The sequence below is a fragment of the Chrysochloris asiatica genome, unplaced genomic scaffold (assembly GCF_000296735.1).
Source record: "Chrysochloris asiatica unplaced genomic scaffold, ChrAsi1.0 scaffold00027, whole genome shotgun sequence".
Taxonomy (NCBI): Eukaryota; Metazoa; Chordata; class Mammalia; order Afrosoricida; family Chrysochloridae; genus Chrysochloris; species Chrysochloris asiatica.
In genome coordinates, this window is record NW_006408545.1 from 25,968,841 (window position 1) to 25,986,640 (window position 17,800).

A 17,800-nucleotide genomic window follows, 5' to 3' on the forward strand; every position below is an offset into this window, starting at 1 on the left:
TGTGTGTACAGACAAATAAATTCATTGAACACACAAATATGGACACTCATCAGATATAAGCAAACCTCTTCCAACATTGGTTTTCTGATTTTGAGAGTTTAGGACTACAGTCTTATGAGGAAACTCTGTCGATTGGCATTACCTGGTTAAGAAGATCATATCTATAGTCTGAAGTGAGTAGTGTCTGGGTCTTAAATACTCATGAGTAATCATCTAAGATACAACAACTGGCCTCTGTTGACTAGGAACTAAACAGAAAGATGATAACCAAAAGCTCAGAAAAGAAACAAATCTAAATGAGCCATAATCTCTTTTACCCTGAGATCAGAAGAACTAAACTACCCTCTGATCATTTGACCATAATCACAATAGATGATCCCAGATAGAATGGGAAAAAAATGTGCAACAGAATTAAAATTCTTTAAAAGAAAAAGTAAAGAGCCAGACAACTGGAACAGTAGAGAAGAATATCTCACAATGAGATACGATTTGAACCTAGAACCGAGCCTATTCTGAGATCACCTTTCAGTGAAATAGCAGAGAGGCACACACAAAATAACGGATATTATCTGTAATAACAGTGCACTACTTAAAACCATCTGTATGAGACCAAAAGGTCAATAAAACCTAGAAAGCAAAGATAAGATGATAACGGAGCAAGGAAACTAGAGTAATAGAAATGAAACAATAAGAACACAATTAAAGTGAATAAGGACTCATTGTGATATGTAGCTAATATCACTGATCAATTTGTATGGAAATTGTCAAATGGGAACCTAATTTGTTATGTACATTTTCAACAAAATCTCACTAGAGTGCTAATTTTTTTTAATTAGAAATGTCGTAAGTATTGGGGTTGTCATTTATTCCTTTATTTAAATAGTTTTCTCACCCAAGAACTAGGCAGTAGGATCTAATGTACATTTTGTCCTTTTTCAAGGTTTGTTAAATATGTAAATATTTTGGCATATGATACTTGAAGATATAATTTAATTTAGTGATATCAAATCTGATTATAAGTAACTATTATATTTCCATAAGGGGAAAAAGTAGGGTGACTATTTTTACTGGAATCAGTCAGTGAAGATAATTTTATTTTGCCTTTAATTTTAATTTGAGCCAAGATAGTCAAAATAACCAGTATATATATCCATAGTGGAAGAAGTATAATAATGAAACATTTAGAGCTTTGTATGAAAAAAATTACATGTAAAAACCAGCATATACAGGTTCCAGATTAGGTTTTTAAGAGCCCTAGAACAAAATTTATAATCTCATCGCAGCAACTGTCAAAGTTCTTTCAAAACATATGTCTTTTATAAAAGATGTTCCTTTTCCAGCAGGTAGAGTTCACTGCTTCCTTCACCTACCTCAAACTCTTTTAACTCTTCAAATAAAATAAAGCTCAGGAATGCAGGTAGTGTGTCCAAAATGTCCTTAGTTCATTGGCATGTCCAATGGAAGTCTATTGTTGAAATTATTTCTTAGCTAACATTTTTTGTGTGTAAAACTGGACAATTTAAATGTTTTTAAAATAGCATCATAACTAGTTCTTAATAACTGCAGAAGGGTAAGGCTATTCTGTAGTCCTCAGAAACACAGGTGATGGCGATTTTCCTGGTTGTAGTCTTCACCAGTAAGGAATGACTTAAAGGAAACTGCTGTCAAACCAGTAAGACTGCATTTATGCATCCATCATTTTCAGGATTGTTGGTAACTTGAGCATATTTACCCCAGATAACCTTGCTTCCTTGTGTCACCAGGCCCAGCTCACTCACGTTCACTTCAATGACAGTCCCGTCGGTGATCACACCCAGAGCTGTATAGAGCGGTGATGAGGGATTCTTCTTCACACCAAGTATCGGAAAGCAGAAGGTGGCTGTAAGCTCGGGATGTGCTTACGTGAGCCTTCTTGAAATATAAGCCCATTGGTCTGATGAATCTTTCTTATTTAGGTGGTTTTCGTGTAAAGCCATCTTCAATGAAGCAGACTTTGGTAACCATCCTTTTCCATGTTTTCTTTTTTCTCTTTCCTTTTCGAATAACTTTTCAATACTTCTATTTCTCCCTGGGAGCGGACTTCGGGCAGAGGGACTTCCCATTTTCCCGCTTTCTCCTTTCATTTTTGTTTAATCATATTGGAAAGTACTTAGCTCAGGACTGCCCCTCTCTGTCCAGCAGAGAGGCAGGTACTGCACCTTGTGGAGTCTTCTCATCATTCTTGTGTTTGGTGTTTCTCTTTTCATGCATCTTAATAGTCTTTTTCATTTGTATTTTCTCAGCATGGCGCTGTTTATGGTAGAGCTTAGCCTTCAGACCAATCATCTTTTTGGCCTTCTTCGAACCTTCATGAGCCTCTCAACTTTCCTTCTTTCTCTTTTTCTCATGATAATCCAAACGATATCCATAGCGCTTACGGTGTAACTCAATATATTTGCTTTGTGGCATGGTGAAGACAGCAAAGCCACCAGGCACAGCCTCCAGGGTGCAAAAAACTACTTAGTTTTTGGGTCCCTGAGACCCACGAGCCGAAAGGACTCAACTCGTGACAGGAAGAGACTCTTGGCTAACTTTTGAAATATTCTTCAAACCATGAAAACATCATTGATAAGTGGTCTGTGCATATCAGTGAAAGGGACGAGGTAGCCAATTGAAATCATTGTAACAGGATATTGCAGGGGTTTGGTGCATAAGAATTTTGATGTGCATAAAAATAAAATTAGATCTGATGTGCATATTATTATTCCTAAATACCACTTCTTTATGATAAATGATATCAGATCATGATTCTAGGAATGCATAGATGAACAGAATAATAATTTCATGCAGCTACAGGAAATTCTTACAATAGTTTCAAGAAATGGTGTTACAGAGCTTCACGCAATTAAGAGATTTATCTTATACAGCGGGTATTTTCCTGTTCTAGTCAGATTGAACATATTAAAAGAAAGGCTGGCAGCATGAGCATTTGTGGCACTTTATATGTGCTTGTTATGCATGGTTCCATAGAACTATGCATTGGGGAAGAGCATTACAAGCTTAGTTCCTTGTAAAGACAGTAGGACTTAATGGGCCAGAGAGCAGGTATGCAATCCAAGGAGAAATTGCTCTATAACAGTGCAGTACCATGGTTGGGCAGAATCACAGTTTTGTTTGTCTTTCCAATATCATTCTCCAGTCTATTTCGATGCTTTCTTTAAAATTATGTTCAATGATCCAACTTTTGGGTTTTATCACAGTATGCTATGAATAATAAATCAAGGCACTGCTGAAACCAATGAAGTTTTTTTGTAATGCTCAATGTAGGAGGGAAACACAATGTGTTTTATGAAGCAATTATATTAGAAGTTATTCTGTTAATGTAAAGCTCAGGTAGCATACTGAATTATGAGCTGGGCTGCTAACCATAGGTCAGCAGTTCTGATCTACCAGCTGCTTTTCAGGGGAAAGATGAGGCTTTCTGCTCTCACAAAGATTTACAGCCTCAGAAACCATATACAGGGTCGCTATGAGTCGGAAAGGACTCAATGGCATTTAACAACAACAAAAGCTGATAATGCATTTTGTTGTACATTTTAATAGACATTATATTATTTCCAGTGTATTCCAATATAATTTAAAAACATATTATGTATTTCCAGAATTGTAGATACAATTTACGATATCTGTCTCCTTGTGTGATGCTGTAGGATCAGCACTGAACTGAGAACCACAAGGTTGGCAGTTCAAACTTACCAGCTGCTCCTCGGTGGCTATAAGCTGGAACCAACTTGACAATACTTAAGAACAACAACAGCTATTCAAAATTAGATTTTCTTGCTTAGTAGAACTGTCTGACTATCATAAAATATTATTTAGGAATGTAATTGAAATTTTGAAAATTGTTAATAAATGAATTAAAAATGAAGTTGTCAAATTTCATTATAATAACATAAAATCAGGTATACGAACAAAGGAATCCTGGTGTGGCACTGTAGCATAAGCATTGGACTGCCAACCTCAAGGCTGATCCTTGGAAACACTATGCAGGGTTGCTATGAGTTGGAACTTTCTCAATGGCACTTAAAAAACAACTACAACATATGAACATAAAAAAAAAATTGTAATAAAGATCAGGTCCCAGTAGTGATTTGTTGTTGGTAAGTGTAACAAATTGGTTCTGGCTCATAATGAACCAATGTACAAGAGAAGGAAACACTGTCCAGTCTTGGGCTAGCCTCACAAGTTTTTATTGTTTGTTTGTTTTTGCTTTCTGAGCCCACTATTGATGCCACTATGTCAATTCATCTTGTTGGAGGACTTCCTCTTTTTCGCTGACCCTCTGCTTCACCAAGCATGATGTCCTTCAAGGACTGACTGGTCTCTCCGGATAACATGTGCAAAGTACATAAGACCAAGTCTCATCATGTACCCTTCTAAGGAGAATTCTGGCTGTACTACTTCGAATAGTAAATGAAAATAGCATTATGAGACAAATGCATACAAGTAAACGGATGGCAACAGTGGTAATAGTTAATCATTATACATTTTCATTTTATCAGTAAAATTTCAGAAAATTCTAGCTATCAAAATTATGCGAATTTAAGCAATAAGATCTTTTTAATAAGAAATCTGCCCCTCCCCCTTTTTATTAGTTATAATGGTGGTGATGATGTGCTGTCGAGTCAGTATCGACTCATAGCAACCCTGTATAGGGTTTCTGAGGCTACAAATCTTTACAGCAGCAGAAGACCCCATCTTTCTCCCACTGATTGGCTGGTAGATTCAAACTGTTGACCTTGCAGTTAGTATTCCAACACGTAACCCACTACACTACCAGGGCTCCATGAAGGGTAATTGAATTGGAAAAACAGTAATCTTTGGCATAACAAACTCATGATCAATAAAGTCTCAGTATATCAATATAGTTTCTCTAGAGTGAAATTTGACACTATTAAGCATGATTGCTGAAGCATTTATACTTTTGGACTAAATAATTCAATTTCTGGGAATTCATCTTAAGAGGAAGTTAAAAATGCATATAAAAATTTTATTTCCAAAATGTTAATAACCATGCTTTTTATATTTGTAAATCATGAAAACCTTCTAAATGCATAATTACTAGGATTGGTAAAATAAATTATGAGATGTATATATTAGTATCTTATAATCATTAAACTTTTATTTTTTAGCTATTTCATCATATTGTAATGCATGTATTATTATGTATAAAATGTAAAAAGCAAGTTCAAAACTCTGTATCTCCAAATTAGTTTATATATTAATAGACAGGAAGTATGTATGGAGCTCTGGTAGCGTAGTGGTTACGAATCGGGCTGCGAACCGTAAGGTCAGCGGTTCGAAACTACCAGCCGCTCCGCGGGAGAAAGATGAGGCTTTCTACTCCCGTAAAGATTTACACCCTCGGAAACCCTGTACAGGGTCGCTATGGGTCGGAACCGACTCGATGGCACTTAACAACAACAACAACAACATGTATTAATAGTGAATACATGAAAGGGGTAAAAATAACAATGGCATTTCATTGTTTTCAAGATTCTATACACTTACTACATATTGTTTTTATAATAAAAATCATTTTAAAATGAAAGAAGTAGAAGTAATTATACTTTGAAATCTATAAAATTCAACTACTCTATTAACAAATATTCATGAAGTGTTTTCTCTTGACACTGTGTACTAATCAAAACTCTGAGATAATTCAGAATTAAAGATATTTCATCCACCTAAGCTGACTGTCTCTCTTGGGCACATTCATAAATTCATAATGTGTTTGGAAAGCCTCTTCCCAACCTCTCTACCAAATCGTGGAGGTACTTCTCGTTGCATTTCTTTTATGTAAGTGATTGACTCTGGGTTGGAACTGACTCAACAGCACTTACCAACAAAAACAATAGTCCTGGTGTGGTGCTGTAGTATAAGCACCCAACTGATAACTGCAAGGTTGGCAGTTCAAACTCACCAGCAGTTCCTAGGAAACCCTACAGGGTAGCTATGAGTCTGAACTGACTCAAAGGGTTTCAGAAGGAATCAGTACACCTGATACAATGATTTAGACTTTCAGCCTCTAGAATTATATGATAGAGAAATCATGGTGGAACATTGGTTAAATACGGTACTGCTAAACAAAAAGTTGTCATTTTGAACCCACCAACTGCTACATGGAAAAAAGCTGTGGCAATCTGCTTCCATAAAAATTATAATCTCAGAAAGTTTATGATATAGTGCTACTCTATTAGATATCGTTACTAGGAGCCTGAGACAACTGAATGGCAATGAGTAGCCTTGTCCAATCTGAAGTTTTTAAAAATGACACTGTTGTTGTTGTGTGCCGTGGAGTCGGTTCAGACTCATAGCAACCCTGCACAGGGTTTCCGAGGCTGTTAATCTTTACGGGAGCAGAACGCCTCATCTTTCTCCCACGGAGCAGCTGGTAGTTTCAAACTGCTGACCTTGCGGTTCACAGCCAGATTCGTAACCACTACGCTACCAGAGCTCCTTAAAAATGACACTAGTGACCCCTTTTTTTAGTTGTTCTTGACTAGTTCCTTTTTATTAGTACATGATTAACAAAAAACAGATACTGCACTAAAATTTGGAGGACTGAATGAGATTACTTTATACATGGGAAAATCACAAGAACTAGTACAATAACCCAGGATTTATAGGAATTGAGTTATTATTGTTCTAGGGAGAACATGCTTGCTAGAATTTATTAAAGAGTCTTGTGTAACAGGGAAGGACAGTGACCTTCTCCAGAGGTAACTACCCATCTGTGAGTACTTCACTGAGAAGGAACAAGGGAAATAAATGGGAATAAATGCCCTGGATTCCCACATCCTCCCCACTCCACCTTGCTGGGGTTTCCTATTAACCAATCCTGTGTTGAAGACATGGCTGGGGTTCTTTCAGATAGGCTAGTGTCTAGTTTTCTTGAACTGCTGTACTAAATTGGATGAGTTATAATAACAAATTTGTATCTTACAGTTCTGGAGGCTAAACGTCTAAATCATTGTATCAGCTGTACTGATTCCTTCTGAGGGCTCTAAGACACAAACTGTTCCATTAATCTCTTCCCAGCAATCCTTGGTGTTACTTGACTTACAGCTGTGTCTGCTCTGTAGTCCTAGCTTAACTCTGTAAGAAGGAACAAGTAGAGACCATATTTTATAAAATGTAATTTTATTTTAGGTGGCTTTTGAGACACTTTAGAGATAACAAAACAGCAACATGTGGTTAGGGAAGATGACAATTTTTCTATTGAAGCAGAGGAAAATAAAGTTTTTTCAATGTTCTCTTATAATGTAGAACAGAGATGAGCTTATCTGTACCTTACCTAGGTTTATTAAAGGAAATTTCGACTTAAGTCAGATCATTGTTCTCATTAAATGGTTTGCTAGATAGAAAAATTAGTAAAAGTATACTTAAAACCTTAATTTTGGTATTATCTAAGACCAGAGGCAAAGTAGTTCCATGTTTTGGGATAACTGGAACTGTATGGATGTTGTTTGATTTCACTGTTTTATATGTTGTAGTTTTTAGCTCCAGTATGAGGCAATGTGTGGGTGTGTGCTTCCTGGAATATAGAATCCCATGAATAATTTGTCTTAAAGTCTCCATTCTTATTTTTCTTTTTAATGTCTAGAAAGGCAATATCAAAGCAACCTCTGAGGCACAAATCTGGAAATAATCTCATTTTCTACTCTCTAATAGGGGCTCCCCTTAAGCACAGTTTAAATGTATTGCTGTTAAAATAAACTTCCCATGGCCCAGAGCCTAAAGTATTTACAGATGATATAATTTGGTCATATACTTGTACATTCTTTCAAGAAAATTAATCAGAGACTACCAAGGGAAATTGTTATTGGTTATTTTCTGTGGTCACTAACTTTCCTGTAACAACTTCCTTTCTTCACAACAACACATATTGATTATTACAACATTCTTAGCCCCAGGGCTCTTGATAGTTTCATATTGTGTGATATGTAGCAGTTACATGAGCAAATGCAGAATCCTATATATTTATCAACCAACTGGTAAATTTTTTCTCCATCTATATGTCTTACACATTTTTTGGGGGTCAAGCATTCCACTATAAAATCTACATGAATATGTGATTAATATTACTCTGAAACAAGAGTGAGGGCAAGGCAGAGGTGAGGAGCAAAGTCGAAGGAGAACCCAAGACCATGAATATGATTCCAGAATTCAAAATAAATAGAATGTCAATGAAAATATAAATAAATTAACAAGAGGTCGGGAAGTTTGATGGCGCAGGTCAAATAGCAAATAAAAGGTAATGAATTACCAAGTAACAGGGAAAAACAAGAAGTCTAAAATCTGAATGTTCTAGGTATATAAAGAGGTGATTAGATAGGCCACTTTTTCCCCCACTCGATAATAAATTTGCTTGTGTGGCGCTGTAGGATAAACACTGACTGCAAGGTCAGTTTGAAGCTCAAGATTGGCAGTTCAACCTTCTCAGAACTCCTATACAGAGTTACAATGAGCTGGAACCGACTCGCTGGCATTTAACAACACCACCATGTTCTGATGGAAGCACTGTTAGAACATGGAATTTTATTTATTGTCGCGAGAAAACAATTCTCTGAGAAAACCCGTCTTCTAGCTCTGTATAGGAGAAGCACTGAACCGTAAAACCACAAGGTCTGTGGTTGACGCCTACCAGCTGCTCTGTGGGAAAAAGATGAGGCTTTTTTGCCCCTGAAATGATTTACAGCCTCGGAGATACTACTCAAGGCCGCTGGCTGGCACTTAACAACAACAACAACAAAGTTTGAGTGGAGCCCTGCTTACATATTAGGTTGCTAACTACAAAGTGGGGAGAACGATGAAGCTTTCTGCTTCCATAAAGATGTACAGCCTCAGAAACAACATACAGGGTCACTGAGAGTCAGAACCAACTCAATGATACAAAACAACAACAACAAAGTCGGGCAGTTTAATCCAAAAGTAGAGGTCAGTAGGCATCTGTAAGCAGAGTGTAAAAAGGATTTTAAATGTTCAGAAAACTGTGAGAAGCTATGGTCAAAGAAAAGTTCAGACATCAAATATTTTACAGGTTGTCACTAAAAGTATCCTAAAGTTTATAGGTATCAATTGATAGAGACAGGAACCTGGTGATACAGTGGTTAAACACTAGATCACTATACTGCAGTATATAAACACTATACTGACTGCAACCAAATGTCAGCAGTTTGAACCAACCAGGCAGTCCACAGAAGAAACATATGGAAACCTGTTCTAATAAAAGTTGCAACTTTATTGAACAGTTCTGCCCTGTCCCATAGGTTGCTTTGAGTAAGAATCAACGCAATGGGTTTGATTTTAATTTTATTGGTAGAGTGGTTAAGTGTGTGACTGCTAACTGAAAGGTGCAGGTCAATCCACGAGAGTGTCTCATGTGGAGAAAAGAACTGTAAATTTACTACCATAAAGCCTAGAAAATCTTATGGGGTAGTTATAGGGTGTCCTGCATGGTCACTGAGTCAGAATGTACTTGAAGGCACACACCACAACAACATTGTTAGAAAAAGATGGCTAACAAGATACTATCTAAGTATCTGTTAGAAAGGCAGGGTGATCTCTCTAGAATCATGGATATGGCTTAATTTTAAGGCACTGGACGTTTGCTTTGGGAGTATTTTCCTGTCAGACCCTAGTATTACACATGCGGTTCCAGCACAGTCAAGGTTACAAAGTAGATTACATCAAATTTACATCAAGGATTCGAAAATATATGCATACTCAAGAGAAAATTAAAATTCAGTATCATAATTCCACATATATTTGAAAGATACAATTCTTAATTCATACATTGTACATTCCCATAAATGTTGGGGAAAAGATATTCTACAGTCTCAGCCTAAAAGAAATTTGCTAGGATCATTTTGAAACAGTCCATTGAGAGGCTCCCCTTAGGGAGTCTATTTCATAGTTGTAGGCTTAGCTCATTTATGTTTTCCTTGGCTTTCCTCAACACTTTCTTCCTTTTAATTTAACTTCAATGAAGACATTTCAATAAATTTCTACTTTGCATCCTTCAGCTTTTTAACTCTAGGATTTCAGAAAATAGAGGACACTATAAAAACCAGGTAAAACAAGATATAAGAACCAATAGTTTTGTTTGAGACTTGACAAACATGGACAACGTGAGTACTATGTCAAGATAATAATATTGGCCTTTTTAAAATTTTAACATCAATGGGAGCATTTGATTATATTTCAAAGAAATCAAAGCCATTCCATTTAATTTTTTAAAAAGTGTTATGTTTTTAAGACTCTAAATGTTGTTGTTATTATCAGGTGCCATCGAGTCGGAACCGACTCATAGTGGACCCATGCACAGCAGAACGAAACAATGTCCGATCCTGGGCCAACCTCACTACCGCTGCCACACTTGAGTCCATCAATGATGCCAACTGGCCAATCCATCTCGTTGGGGGTCTTCCTCTTTTTCTCCGACCCTCTGTCTTACCCAGCATGACATCCTTCTCCAGCGACTGTTCCCTCCTGACAATATGTCTAAAGTATGAGAGACGAAGCTTAGCCATCCTGGCCTCCAAGGAGCACTCTGGTTGCATTTCTTCCAAAACAGATTTATTGGTTCTTTTGGCAGCCCATGGCACTTTTAGTATTCTCCTCCAACACCACAACTCAAAGGCATCAATTCTTCTATGATCTTCCTTATTCACTGTCAAGCTTTCACATCCATGTGAGGTTATTGAAAATACCATGGCTTGGGTCGGGTGCACCTTAGTTCTCAAGCTGACATCTCTGCTCTTCAACACTTTAAAAAGTTCCTGTGCAGCAGATTTGCCCAATGCAGTACTCTAAATAAGAAGGCCTTATAGCACAGTGGGTTACACATTGGGTTGCTAACTGCAAGGTCAGCAGTTCAAATTCATCAGCTGCTCCACAGCAGAAAAATGAGGCTTTCTACTTGCAAACCTTATACAGGGTGGACTCATGTTAGAAATGATTCAATGGCATGCAGCAGCAGAACCAGCAGCAGACTGAGCTTAATAAAATATGAAACAAACGCCAAATCAGTTACCTTGGAGTTGATTCGGAGTCAAAATAAAGGTGTTTCAGACTAAAAACACATGTGTTTTCAATGGTATTCCTTCTGATATTTTTGTTAGTAACCAAGCACTTGTTTGATTTTAAGAAAAGTTAAGTTAAAAGCAATAAAACTGATCAATATTTAAATTGGCTCCTTCTTTCTTCTGCTTCACTGTAGTGCAATGGGTCAGCACTTAGTTTCTAGTGCTCTGTTATCATTTTCAGATAACCTTTACTTCACACAATAGGTTCAAAACAACTCAGTGGAGCAGTTAAGGTTGAGTGAGTTTGCGCAGGAATTTTGCTCTAAGGTGCGGGAGCTAGGTTTGCTGAGCCTCCCAGCTAAAGCCTAGTGCCTTCAGGGTGAGGCTTAGGGTGGAACAATGTGTTTGTTCTTCAGGTATTTATCAGCAACTGACTGGAACAACTGTGCCCTGAACATTTTCTGATGTGTATTGTAACCTGTTAATCTCTATAATAAATCACATAACAGTTCTTTGTGGCCATTGTGATAGATTATTGAACCCAACTGAAGAGTATAGACAGGTTTGGGAGGAATGGTTGGTTCCACAAATTATTTTATACTTCAACAGAACGAAAACCCAAGGTCTCACAATTGGACCAATAAACATTTTGATAAATGAAGAAAAGATTGATATTGTCAATTATTTCATTTTACTTGGGTCCACAATCAATATCCATGGATGTTACAGTCAAGAAACCAAATGTCATGTTGCATTGGACAAATCTACTGCAAAAAAAACCCCTTAATGTGTTAAAAAAAAAAAAAAAAACCCACAAAGATGTCATTCTGCGGATTAAGTAGAACCTGACTCAGCCATAGTATTTTCAATTCTCTCATTGTTGCTATTGTTATGTGCTGTTGAGTCGGTTCCTACCCCTAGTGACCCTGTACAGGTTTTCCAAGGCTGTAAATCTTTGTCTCTCATACTTTGGATATATTGTCCAGAGGAAACAGTTGCTGGAGAAGGATGTCATGCTGGGTAAGGTGGAAGGTCAGAGAAAAAGAGGAAGACCCCTAATGAGATGGATCAGCCAGGTGACATCATTGATGGCGTCAAGCGTGGCAGCGGTAGTGAGGTTGGCCCAGGATCGGACATTGTTTCGTTCTGCTCTGCATGGGGTCACTATGAGTCGGTTCCGACTCGATGGCACCTGACAACAACAACAAATCTTTACAGGAGCAGAAAGCCACATCTTTCTCCCATGGAGAGTCTTATAGTTTCGAACTGCTGATCTTAATGTTTGCAGCCCAATTCGTAACCACTATGTTACCAGAGCTCCTTAATTCTCATAGGCAGGTGAAAATTAGATAATTAATGAAGAAAACCAGACAAGAACTGATACCTTATAATTTTGATGTTGGAGAAGAATATTAAGTATGCATATACTATTATGTATATTAAGAATATTAAGTATATTAAGAATATTAAGTATGCATATAATATTAAGTATGCATATACTATTAACTCTCAGAAGAACAAACATGCATGTCTTAGAAGAAATACAGCCAGAATGTCACTTAGAAATAAGGATAGAAACAATTCATCTAATGTATTTTGGACAAACTCCTGGAGAAGGACAGCATATTTGGAACAATTGAGAGTCAGTGAAATATAGGAAGACCCTCAACAAGATAGAGTGACATAAGGGGGCTCAAACTTTGAGGATTACAGAGGACTGGGCAGTGTGTTATTTTGTTAGCCATAGAGTCTGTGGTACCTTGAATTCACTTGATATGGCTTTTCTATCCAATTTCTTCTTAATTCCCACCAGTGATTGTGTAAGGTGATGTAAATAAGGTGTATAGGGCTCTAAGACTGGGATTGGTTAGTTTTTACATCCAGCTTGGCTTTAAAGGAACCATCTCAGAAGCAGGAAAAGACGATCCCAGAACCATCAAGAAGTTGTGGAGTGTGAAATCCCTATGTAGAAAAGTGGCAGCAGCAGGAGACTGGTTTTCAGAATGTGCCCTTTGGTCATGTAAAGGAGCCTGGGAACACTTGGTTGAGCAGGTCAGAGACCATGGGGCTACATGGCTGAGAGACCAAGAGTGAGGCACATTTGCAGCATGGCAGAGAAGAGGCATCCTTGACTGGAGAGCTTCTGCATCCTGAGTTTTTCTGATCCTGAATTGTATCCTGTTCATTTCCCCAGTAACACCCATAATTGTGAGTCTTGTTATGAGTTCGGTGCCCTTAAAACAGATGATCAAACCCAGATGTGAAACAGAAATTGATATGGGAAGAATGTTTGGTGTCAGCATAAAGATGGTTGTAGGGTGAAGGCATGTCTCACTACAACTTTATAGGAATCAGCCTTCTGCTGATATTGAGTTTGATTCTATTTCCATTTGTGAAGCCAAAAGTCAGACAGGGTCTCCTTTTGGTTTTTGCAGTTGGAGCCAGGACTAGGATTCATTGCAATGGCTCCAGACTCATGGAAGTATGAGATTTTTTTTTTTTTTTTTTGTAAGAGAATGAACAAAGGTTCATGGGAAGTGAAACTTGATTTTTAGCTGGTTATTTTGAATTTTGTTACCTGTAATGGTTGAAAAGGAGCTCTGGTAGCGTAGTGGTTACGAGTCGGGCTGCTAATCTCAAGGTCAACAATTTGAAACTACCAGTGGTTCTACAGGAGAAAGATGAGACTTTCTGCTCCTGTAAAGATTTACAGCCTCAAAAACCCTATACAAGGTTGTTATGAGCTGGAAGCAACTCCAGGACACACCACCACCACCACCACCAATGGCTGAAAAGAATGTAAGAGATAAAATGCTTCAGCTGAGGGGAGAAAAGCAGTTTTGGGGTTTGATTGGAACAGATTCAAGTTGGTCAACCAAGTTGGCTGATACGGGGTTAGGACCTACTGGAGTCACCCTGTCAGATGCACAAGGCCATATACATATGCATGGGGTTAGTCCAAGGGTGGAGAAGTAAAGATTGAACTTGAGTGTTTTCAAAAGGTTTATGTATTTGACTGCCTTATGGATATTGGTTTCTCTAGCCTACTTTTCTAAGAAAAACATTCATGCATGACAGAAATGAATATTGGGAATTATGAATACAGAGACTTTGTAAGCCAGCCATCAGCCTATACTTGACTGGGTTTGCTAAAGGGGAGTTAGAATTTTCCCAGAAGAAATTGTTTTTTTGCTTTGTTTTGTTTTAAGACTTTTTACAGGATCTTAGGTGGAACCCTAAACCCCATCTGGAACCTTCAGATTTGGGACATTTGGATATGAAAATCACACAAACCCACTCAGAACTGCTGAAGGAATAGGAAATTTATAATTGAAAGAAACCTGTAAAAAAAAAAAAAAATAGAGGAATGTTTGAATTTTTGAGATTCATACAAGCTGTGTGTCTTGTAGGCATCGAGGCAAGAAAAGTCTATGCCCAGCAAAGAAACCTCCCTTCTAACACTAAAAGTTAAAAGGAGCCAGCGAGCAGTATAGTATGCTCGCTGGTGACCACCTGGGTCTACTTGTTGAGTGAAAGTGGAGAGAATACAGCAATGAAGAGATGGTCTGAGTTTGGACACATTTCATTAGCACCCATTGATCTGGTCCACAGTGGCTAGAGATGAGAGTCAAAAAAGAGGTCTGGCTGATCTCAAGCTCAGGGAATTATATGAACTCCTGAGACCATGGGCATGGACATAGCCCCTGGGTTATGGGCTGAAAGAGGGAAGGGTTCAGGTGGTCTTAAGTGCAGGGAGGTGTATGTGGACTCCTAAACTTGTGGCTGATACCCATTTGAGCTAGCTTGTATGGCTAGGACTAAATTGATCAGAACCTGACCAGAAGAAGATAAAGATGTTTGATACCATGAACAAGTGTAAATTGCTACAATTTGGTGGACTTTTGCTAATGGATGCAGTTGCTCAAAATTCTAATCAGAATGGAAGATTATTCAAATCAAGGAACATGCTTGTCTCCTCAAAGTTCTGAGTTGATAAGGACAAACAATTTAGAGATTGGCTTTCAAAGAAACAGCTTCTAATCTTGTTGATTCTTTCTATTGTTTGCTGTTTTATTTATTTCTGTTTTAATCTTTATTATTTCTTTTCTTCTGGTGAATATTTTTTGCTATTCTTCTAAATGTTTGAGTCATTTTGTTAAGATGTTGATTTTGGTTCTTTCTTTTTTTATAATGTATGCATTTATTGCTGTAAATTGCCCTCTGAGGACTCATTTTCCTGAATCCCAAAGGTTTTAGTAGGCTTTGTTTTCATTCTCATTTGATTTAAGGAATGTTTTAATTTCATTTTCATTTCTCCTCTTCCTTGTAATTTTTAATCAGTGTTTTGCTCAGTTTCCATGTGTTGGATTTGTTGCTTTCTTGATTTTCCTATTGTTGAGTTCTAATTTTGTAGCATTATCTTGGAAGATAGTTTGTAGTATTTTGATGCTTTTAAATTTATTTAGGCTTACTTCATTGTCTAACATATGTGGACATTTGTTTTGAATGCTCCCTAACAAGACTAAGACAAGTGCATTACTGAGAGTTTTCTACTGATGACAGAGACATACTTAAACACACTTTGTTTGGAATAAATATTTGCATGTATGAACTGGAAACCCTAGTAACAATACTTTTTGAGTTACGTGCATATATCTTCCTTTCAAACTGCAGGGAAAATATCAAGCTAGACCATGTACTAGGTCATTAAACAAGTCTCAATAAATTTAAGTTTTCAGAACATATTTTCTAACAAAAATGGGGAGGAAAGCATCCCTCCTCTTTCACTCTTATTCTTAGTACAGCATCCTGTAAAATAATATGAATGTGGGGCTACAGTTGGAACATCCTTCTCTTGGAGCCCATTCTCTTCAGGGACAGTTCTCTCAGATGGTATTCTGGGAACATTGCTTAGCCCAGTTAGTTTCCATCAGACCAATTCCTCAAGAGAAATTTGTGTATTCTTTTCTTGCTGAATGGTGGGATTGCAGGTATTTCACTTAGTCTCTCAAGTTCTCTCTTCATTGCCATAAAGTTATTAAGAACAGAAAGGCAATTTTTCAGTCTGGGAAGAAGGCCAACTGATAAGATGGCAGTGTTTCTGCTTGTGGTCATCCCAAACTATTTTCACAGGAATGTTGAGCTCTAGATGATTCTTTGAAATATTTCTTCTCTCTCGACTAATCTTGCTACAAAGTGAAAGAGCCATTGCTGGGATAATGGTTTATATGAAAAGTGTTTGCTTCGTCACCTGATATATGTATCGAGCCTTGGTGGTGAAAATGTTTAAGCACTTGACTACTAATTGAAAGGTTGGTAATTAGAATTCACACTGAGCTACCTTGGAAGAAAGGTCTGATATTCTGTATGGTCCCAGCTATGAAAACCCTATGCAGCCCAGTTCTACTCTGACATACATGGGCTCACAGGATTTAGAGTCAGAGTTGAGTTAATGACAACCTATTTGATTTCTGGAGTTTGCTTTTGGCTTATACTTGATAATTTTAGTGCAATTCCACAACCAGTAAATACCCAAAAGATTAATGATAGTTATCCTAGTCTCACATTATTAAAGATGCTGATTTCTGATTTTCTGATTTTTACTAATTTTTGTTATTTTTCTCCTTGGGCAAAATTATAATTATTAGTATTATTCAAGTCTGATAAAATATCAATTTAATTTATAAGTCAGTTCTATCCATTAAAAGTCAAAGCATTATAAATTCCACTACTTTAGAACTATTAAACTGAGAAATAATTTCTAGGATTCAGAAATGACATTTTTGAGGCTGCAAACTCATATGTCCTCTTCATTAACAAACATTCCAATTTTAAACAGAGAGTATATTTCTTTGACTTGCTCTTATGTTTTTATGGAAATTTGCTGAGATTCCTAAAGTTTGCTCAATTCCTCTGCAATTTATGAGTTGATCTTGTATATAGTAAATAATCTGCGACTCTAATATGTGATCAGCATCTCAGATGCTTTACAAAGACTGAAACTGTTGGTAATCATTAATTGCATCTGATGTCCACAGTCAGAAAGGTGAGTAAGATTACATTTCTGCTAAAGATAAATGGAATTTTGGCTTAGTTGAGTGACAAGAAGATTGTGTGGATAAAAGGAAAGTATAACCCAGAATACTAAAGTAATTCTTTAAAAACATTGTTCATATGGACTCCATTTTAACCATTTATTTTGTATTAATTTTTTGGGACATTTCTGTGGGTGAATATTGTATACTTCAGGATAGATACACCTGTGGAGATTTAAATGTCTCTATCACAAGATTTTTATGAGACTTTAATGAAATGATGAATATATATGAGTGCTATACAAATCTTGTGTTATTGTTATTGGCAGCATAATTCTTGTAATAAGTGAGCAGGTGAAAGAAAACTGTCAATCATGTTTTCTCAGCCTGTAACAATTTCATAATTGGCACTGGCTTCCTTTGTAGGAATGAGCTCATTCAGGTAAGGAACCAGCACAATGACCAGTAGGCAATATTTACTCAGTAAATGCAAATAATTCTTCCCTTCACCTCCCCTGTTTAACAGCCACTAACTGCTGTATCAGGCCTCTGAAAATGAAGTTGGAGATTTTCTTTTGACTCATTTTTGTAGGTGGGGCAGAAGGAACATACAGACATTAAGTATGAAAGCCTTACTATAAATATTTATTCTTTGCATTTATATTATCTTTAATTTAGTCCTGGTGTGGTGCTGTG

General features: G+C 37.1%; 1 pseudogene; it reads right to left on the minus strand.

Annotated features, from left to right (window-relative positions):
- Positions 1-1,664: 1,664 nt before the first annotated feature.
- LOC102820598 lies at positions 1,665-2,448 on the minus strand (annotated as a pseudogene).
- Positions 2,449-17,800: the final 15,352 nt, after the last annotated feature.